This window comes from Rhodamnia argentea, chromosome 8 (assembly GCF_020921035.1).
Source record: "Rhodamnia argentea isolate NSW1041297 chromosome 8, ASM2092103v1, whole genome shotgun sequence".
NCBI lineage: Eukaryota > Viridiplantae > Streptophyta > Magnoliopsida > Myrtales > Myrtaceae > Rhodamnia > Rhodamnia argentea.
The window spans coordinates 14,847,210-14,855,552 of NC_063157.1; the positions used below are offsets into that span (position 1 = coordinate 14,847,210).

At 43.1% G+C, this 8,343-nt stretch overlaps 1 pseudogene; it reads right to left on the reverse strand.

Annotated features, from left to right (window-relative positions):
• Positions 1-3,611: 3,611 nt before the first annotated feature.
• On the reverse strand, positions 3,612-5,622 carry LOC115734042 (annotated as a pseudogene).
• Between the last annotated feature and the right edge of the window lie 2,721 nt (positions 5,623-8,343).

Below are 8,343 nucleotides of genomic sequence, written 5' to 3' on the forward strand. Positions count from 1 at the left end.
ATTCGAGATCGGAAACCTCGCGAAACACAAGAAATTCAGCGAGCTGCAGCGCGAATCGCCCACCTTCGAGAGATCGGGGGAAGACGATGGGCGAACCGGGTCGCGGTTCGAGACAGAGATTTTGCGAGATTCGGGGAAGACGAGCGACGAGACGAGACCGCGACTCGGAGCTTATTTATACTCTGTGATCGACAGAGATATATCTCCTTTATTTTTTTCTTTTTTTGCTCTTTTGGGTCCTTCCTTCCTCTTGCGTGACGACATGGAGCGGGCGAATCGCAGCCGTGTAATGTGGGGACGCGTCCGCGTGTTCTGAGGTGATCCGACGGTGAGAAATGCCGTTTCATTTGATCAAGGGAGAGAGCCTTCGTCTATCGATGAACAGCGGATTTATATTCACCCCGACAGACACGTCATGGACCTATCCGACTTCAAGTGCCTCCCCATGCATGGCGTATTCTTCTCGAAAGTGTCGCCGTTAGGAAGACAATCCAAACGACCGCCCCAAACAAAAAAAAAAAAAAAGACAAAAGAAACTAATTAATATGATATATTTATCAAAAAATTCCGAAAAAAACGCTCAAGTGCTCTCATTTTCTAATAAAAAAAAGAACATAAAGTGCACTTTATTTCAAATAAAGGTCTCAAATCCCTTTTTTATTTGAAAAAAAAACCTAAATAAAGATATTTTCGTCTTTTTATTTTTTTAAATTTTTTTCCATTTTCCTTTCTTTTTTCTCTTTTTCTTTTCCTTTTCTTTTTTTTTTCTCCTTTAGTCATTGTAGGTGGTAGGAGTATCAATGGTTAGGTTCGGTTCGGTTTTTAAGAAAATCGAACGGAATTGAACTATTAGGATACACACAAGAATTGGACCAAATCTCAGGCTGAATCGAAGGTTAACCGAAACAAAAATCCTGTTCGGTTCGGTTTTCGGTTTTTCCTTCCTCTGTATCTCACATTCTGTAGAGCTCGAGTCCTCGGCTCTTCCTCCGATTTTTTTCCTTCTCTTTTCTCTGTTTCCCAGTCTCATTTCCCTCTCATGACTTTCTTTTGGTTTTGATCTCTTGCCCACCCACAATCTCACAGAGAAAATTCCATTTCTTCAATTTTTTTTTTCTCCGGATCTCTCTGTCTTTCTCTCAATCTTGGTTCGAAGACAACCCAGCAATGATAGACAAACGGATGGTTCCGAACCGAACCGATTCAAAATTCGAATCCACACAACCGAGAATCCCGTGAATCACCCCTGAAATCAAGCCCTAGGGCTCGGTTTTCACGTCCTCGAACCGCTTACTGCGGCCACCGTCCGAGGGATTAGGGAAAGAAATCCATCCCTCAACAATCGATTTCGGAGCAAATAGAGAAAGAGGGAGGCGAGCGTGACGAACTAAGGTAGTGAGACAGCTCTTGGATTTCTACGTGACGAAGAAGAGAGAAAGAGAAAACAGAGAAAGGATGGATATTTCCAGAAGAAGAGGGAGATTGTGTAATGTAAAACTAAAAGGAATAATGGTCTCTCTTTTTTTTTTTTTTTTTGGTTCGGTTAATTTTTTAGTTTGAACCGAACTTATCTGAAATAAATCGGACTGAAAAAATAACGATTATTTTCCCATTAAGCGAATCAAAAACTGAATCGAATCGAAATGCATCCCTCGGTAGGGATATTTTTGTCTTTATATATATTTTTTAATCTTTTCCCATTTTCCTTTCCTTTTTCTCCTTGTTTTTCTTTTCTTTTGCTGTCCTTTTCCATTTTCCTTTTCCCTTTTTTCCCCTTCCTCCATTGCGGGTCGTCCCCGTCTTCTTCTTCTTCCTCCTCCTCCAATTCTTATTCTGAGCTGAGAATCTATGGAGTCCGCCATCTCTCTCTCTACGCTCTCTCCTCCTCCTTCTCCTTCCTCCTCTTCCTCCACCAACCTCGGCTCCTCCTCTCTCGGCAAGTCTACGTCAACAACAAGCGGGTCGCCTGCGACGTCACCATCAACGACAACTTCACCGAGGGCTTCGCCTGCAACGGCCTCCGCAACTCCTGCGCTTTTACGTCACCTTCCGATCCACCCCCTTCTACGCCTCCCTCGTCTCTATCTCCTACCTCCTCAACTCCCAGCCAACCACAACCTCCACGATAAGAATAAGAAAGCCCTCCAGTTCATCGAGGATGTCACGGCCGCAGATGAGGTCCGGAGGAGGGTTGTCGAGACCCTCTGTTGGAATGCTTGCATCGAGTACGTGTGCCGCCAAGGCCTCAATGGCCAAACCAATCGCGAGTTGTTCAAGAAGACCATGCCCGTGATCACCTATGCGGGCAAGAAGTCTCCGATCCTCTGCTCTCACCCCATTTCGGAGTTCCTCACCAAGTACAGAACATGGGGGTTTTCTTCCCGGTTCTTGATTTTTCCAGTAGGCATGGGCCGCTTTTTCGGGTCAAATGGGCAAAAAATGGGTGGTTCTTGCTTCTTGTCAAACATTTGCCGGGTCTTTGCTAAGTTGGGTCCATTCTTGATTTGGTACAGCTCATGGACGTCCGGAGGAGAGAGCAGGCTGATGCCCACCATTAAAGAGAAGATGAGGCCGGCGATGGGTGGGAGAGGGAAGAGAAAAAAGAAAAAGAATAGGAAAACAGAAAAGAAAAGGAAAACAGAAAAATAAAAAGGAGAACAAATTTTAAAAAAAAAAAGATAAAAATATTCTACGATCAATGCCCTTTTGAGAAACAAAGAGGTCACTTCAAACTTTTATTTGAAACAATGTCTATTTCGGGCTTTTTTTGAGAAATTGAGAACACTTGGGGCCCTTTCTTGAAATTTTTCCTATATCTATCTATGCTTTTCCCCAAATCTCCCTAAAATGATAAAGAAAAAAAATGAATCACTACCCTCGCTAATTTTTCTCCGATGAAGGGATAATGTGACATTTGTGAAAATTCATTTTTCAGAAAATGATAATACTTTTCGATATTTGGTTGAGACTTGAATATAAATTGAAAAATATTTTTTGTGGTTTGGAAAGGAAAATCTAATTTGACTTTTTCCTTCTCATTTGGTTGAAAATTGCTGATGTAGACACTGGCCGTCCTACGTTATAGGGCCGACATTGGGGTGAACAATTTTGTGTAATTTATTAAAAAAAGTTAATTTAATGCATAATTAGTCTGTTTTATTTTTATTTTTTTATTCTTTTTCCTTCTTCCTCAACCGCAATCCCCCGGCGGCGGCCACATGCGAGGCTGCGGCTCGCGGACCTCTAGCAAAGCTCACTTTTGCCGACAACCGGCCAAGAAAGAAGGAAAAAAAAGAGAAAAAAAAAGAAAGTTAATAAAAATAATAAAAATAATTATAAAGAAAAAGAATGTGAAGGAGCGAGAGAAAAAAGATGAGAAAAAAATGACTTTCTATTTTTTGAAAAGAGGAAATCATTTTCCCATTTTTGAAGGTATTTTTTCATTGGTGGAAAATGTTTCATTGACAAGTCTATTTTCTGTGAACCCTAATGCCAAAAAATCTGAAAACAAATTTGGTCCACGTTATTTTCCGTTAAACAAACAGAATCTCTATTTGTTTTGCGGAAAACAACTTTCAGAATTTTTTTTTTCTAATTTTTTGGAAATCTAATTATTTGATCATCAAGTAATCCCCGAGGGCGGCGTAGTTGCCCCTCGGTGCCTCGAGCGAGGTTAGCGGATACGTGCCTTGGGCTTGGACCAATGCCACAAGCGCCTCAGCCTCTCTCTTCTTGGCGTACAACTCCGCGTCGGCGAGCTGCTGCCTCGCGTAGAAGTCGGCTTCGGCGGTCGCCTTACGGGCCTCCTTCTCCTTCTCGTACAGGACCGCCTCCACGGCTTTACGCTTCCCATAGAGCTCCCAGTTCGCTTCTTTTACCAGAGAGAGTTCAATCATAACCAAAATTTCCATTCACTCGGTGAAGATAGAGCAGCGGGGTTTACCTTGGTTTCGTATTCTACACTAGCTTGGCTCAGAAACTCAGCCTTGAGCTTCTCCGTCCGCGTCGGGGCATTCATCCTCTCGACCTCCTTCTGCAGCACGGCCTGCCTCGGTACCACCGACTTGGCAGCTCGGCCTCCTTCGTCCGGCCCGCCTTCTTCTTGGCTAGCTCCGCGTTGGCCTCCGCCACCTTGGCCTCTCTTTCATTCTCGTAGACCTTCACTTGCGTCCTCACCTTGATCTCCTCCTTCTGCCCCTCCCCCCGTGTCTGCGTCACGATGATCTTCGTCTCCACATCAATCTTCGCCGCGTTTTGCAGCATCTGCCCTTCCCTAAGCTTGGCCCCGACCTCGCCCTTCATCCTAGCCTCCGACACGTCCACCTTGGCCCGGTTAGCCGCCTCCATCTGCGTCTTCTGGCCCGGGTAAGAGAAGTACTCGTGCCCCGGGACATCCACCGGTTGCTTCACGTTTGCATTGTAGATCAGCAGTGAGCCAAACCGGTTAAGCTCGAGCTGGACCTTCTCGAACACCTCCTGCTTGAACTCCTTGGTGCCCCGGAACACCTCCTCCATGGTCATCGAGGCCGCGAGGACGCGGGTCTCCCCCTCGATGATCCCACGGACGAGCTCCTTGACGTGGTTAGACGGCTTGTCGTGCGGGGAGATGAGCTTGGCATACTTGAGGAGGGCGACGTCGTTGTCGACCCGGGGGCCGATGGTGAACACCGCGGGGAGGACGAAGGGGAGCTTCTCGGTGCTCATGGCCTGGACCTCAAAGGTGTAGTTCACCGGGGACACGTCAAAGATGATGTCGGAGATGCCGACGCCAGTGATCACCAAGTACTCCGAGGCGCTTGTGAGGCTTAATCTTAGGTCGTGTGAAGTGGTTGCCTTGCGGTTGCGGGTTGTGGATTAGGGTTTATATAGAACATGTTCACTCCCACTTTGTTGATCCCCAGTAGAAAATGGAATATCGGTTGACCTTGGCATCGGATTCCTCATCGGGCTTTTTTTCAAATTGCATACAAAAAAAAATTTATTTACCAAATAAGGGGAAAAAAAAGGAATTTACCGTTTAGGGGTCCGCTCGGGAGTCTTACTCCCGAGCGGACCCGCTCGACGGTCCCTCTGCCGAGCGGGTATCCCGCTCGGTGTCCTTAGTGCCAAGCAAGACAGCAAGCACGCAGAGAGCAAAACTGCTCTCTCTGCACGTTTTTTTTTTTTTTTCGCACGCTTTAGTGCGAGCAGAAATTCTGCTCTCGCACTAAAGCGTGCGATCTGCAGAGTCTGCACTACGCTCTCTCTCTCTCCACTAAAGCGTGCAGAGCACTTGGAGAGAGAGAGAGAGAGAGAGCAGAGTGCAGAGCACTTGGAGAGAGAGAGAGAGAGAGAGCAGAGTTCTGCTCTCTCTCTCTCCACGATCGGTCTTGCTCGGCACTCACGGTGCCAGAGCAAGAAAAAGGGCATGCAGAGAGAGCGGACTTCTCTCTCTGCATGCCGGCCCCTCTGACGCCGGCGCCTTTAATCGGGCGCTAGCAGATGACGTGACCTTTCACGAGTGCTACAGAGCCTTCGGCTACGCTTTAAGCAAAGCCGAAGGCTCTCCGTTGATAAGCTCATCCACAGAAGCTTCATTCTCTGCATTTCGCTCCTCCAAGGAAGTTCATCGCTCCTTTGCATTTTTGCGTTTCGCCTCTCAGAAACTCATCTCTTTCTACAAATCGCCTCCTCTCAGAAGCTCATCTCTCCTCTGCATTTCGCCTCTCCACAAAAGCTCAACTTTCCACTACATTTCACCTCTCCACAAAACCTCATCCCTCTTTTGCTGAAGCCTCCTTCACGGAATCTACGATTTTAAGTGATCTGGATATTAAGTGAACAGAGTGTGGAGTCCGCCGGGAGCCCTCCCCTCGCTTTGATTAACTTCGGCGAGATTTGTTCTTAATATCCCGATCAAGTTTTAATCGGATTCTCTAAGACGTCATTTCTTGTTTTCTTCTATATAGCTCACGAAGATTTTCTCATATCCCCCTCTCCTCGGGTGCCTTTATTGATATTAGGGTTTTATTTTATTGCAAATATTTTTGTCATGTTTAAATTAAATTGGGACTTTTTTATTTTTGCGGGAAGTGAGAGAAAGGCAAAGCCGACCTTCTTACTAGTTTGAGGTAAACCTTGTTATAGTTATTTTTTGCAGTTTCGTAAGTATTGTTTTATTTATTTAATTATTATTTGTAGACTGAATAGTTGTAATGTTTACGATTTGTGGTAAATAAAAAAAATGACCATAATCTCATAAGAACAAATTTTGAGGACTCATTTTTGCAACTACGTCCACATATTTATTTTGACGATTTTCAAATTTTAAAAAAGAAAATTAGGAGTGTGAAATGATTTTTTGGACAGATTACATAGTTAGAGATTGGCTTCTTTTTGGGGCTTTTTTCAAGATTGCATAAAAAAAAATTTTTATTTACCAAATAAGGGGAAAAAAAACTTAATTACCTTTTAGGGGTATGCTCGGTAGTCTAGGTGCCGATCCGAAAATTTTTTTTTCGGACCGAGAAGCGGGGGCGGGGTTTGACCCGGCTTGAAAAATATTTTTTTAATAATTTCAAAATTCGGATAATAGAAAATTACAAAATACAAAATGGATTAAAAATAAAGAAAAATCATAAAGACTTTCAAAAAAATGAAGGAAAAAAATATTAAGAAATTTGAGAAAATGGGAAAATAGCCACAATGAAGTGGCCATAGATTATTTTGGCCGGTGATTTAAAAAAATGACGATTTTGCCTTTCTGGCAAATTGTCTCCCAAAAAATTCAAAAAAAATCTCAAAAATTAGGAAATGGCCACAATCAACTTGCCATGGACGATTGACGGCATTTTGGCCGAGGAATTTTGAAAAATGACGATTTTGCCCTTCCGGCAAATTGTCTCCCAAAAAATTCAAAAAAAATCTCAAAAATTAGGAAATGACCACAATCAACTGGCCATGGACGATTGACGGCATTTTGGCCGAGGAATTTTGAAAAATGACGATTTTGCCCTTCCGGCAAATTGTCTCCCAAAAAATTCAAAAAAAATCTCAAAAAATTAGGAAATGGCCACAATCAAGTGGCCATGGACGATTGACGGCATTTTGGCCGACGAATTTTGAAAAATGACGATTTTGCCCTTCCGGCAAATTGTCTCCCAAAAAAATTCAAAAAAATCTCAAAAATTAGGAAATGGCCACAATCAATTGCCATGGACGATTGACGGCATTTTCGCCGAGGAATTTTGAAAAATGACGATTTTGCCCCTTCGGCAAATTGTCTCCCAAAAAATTCAAAAAAAATCTCAAAAATTAGGAAATAGCCACAATCAAGCGGCCATGTACGATTGACGGCATTTTGGCCGAGGAATTTTGAAAAATGACGATTTTGCCCTTCTGGCAAATTGTCTCCCAAAAAATTCAAAAAAAATCTCAAAAATTAGGAAATGGCCACAATCAACTTGCCATGGACGATTGACGGCCTTTTGGCTGAGGAATTTTGAAAAATGACGATTTTGCCCTTCCGGCAAATTGTCTCCCAAAAAATTCAAAAAAAATCTCAAAAATTAGGAAATGACCACAATCAAGCGGCTATGGACGATTGACGGCATTTTGGCCGACGAATTTTGAAAAATGACGATTTTGCCCTTCTGGCAAATTGTCTCCCAAAAAATTCAAAAATAATCTAAAAAATTAGGAAATGGCCACAATCAATCGGCCATGGACGATTGACGGCATTTTGGCCGACGAATTTTGAAAAATGACGATTTTTGCCTTCTGGCAAATTGTCTCCCAAAAAATTCAAGAATAATCTCAAAAATTAGGAAATGGCCACAATCAAGCGGCCATGGACGATTGACGGCATTTTGGCCGACGAATTTTGAAAAATGACGATTTTGCCCTTCTGGCAAATTGTCTCCCAAAAAATTCAAAAAAAATCTCAAAAATTAGGAAATGGCCACAATCAACTGGCCATGGACGATTGATGGCATTTTGGCCGATGAATTTTGAAAAATGACGTTTTTGCCCTTCTGGCAAATTGTCTCCCAAAATGACGATTTCGCCCTTCTAGCAACTAGCCCTTAGGCCTATACTAAGACATTTATTTCATTTGATATATTGATAGTGGGTATGTTAATTTGATAACGTATATGGGACAATATTTAGGAAATTGTAGTTTAGAAATAATTTCTAATTTATTTAAATCTCGGAATGTTGTCTACATCTTTTGCGATTGTGCACTGGGGAGGCACAATAGTACGAACTGAATATGGAATTGATTACGAAGGCGGACAATCTACCATGTTCGGGATGGCAAATATATCGACATTTGATGAGTTACGTGTGTCGATTGAGAGCGCT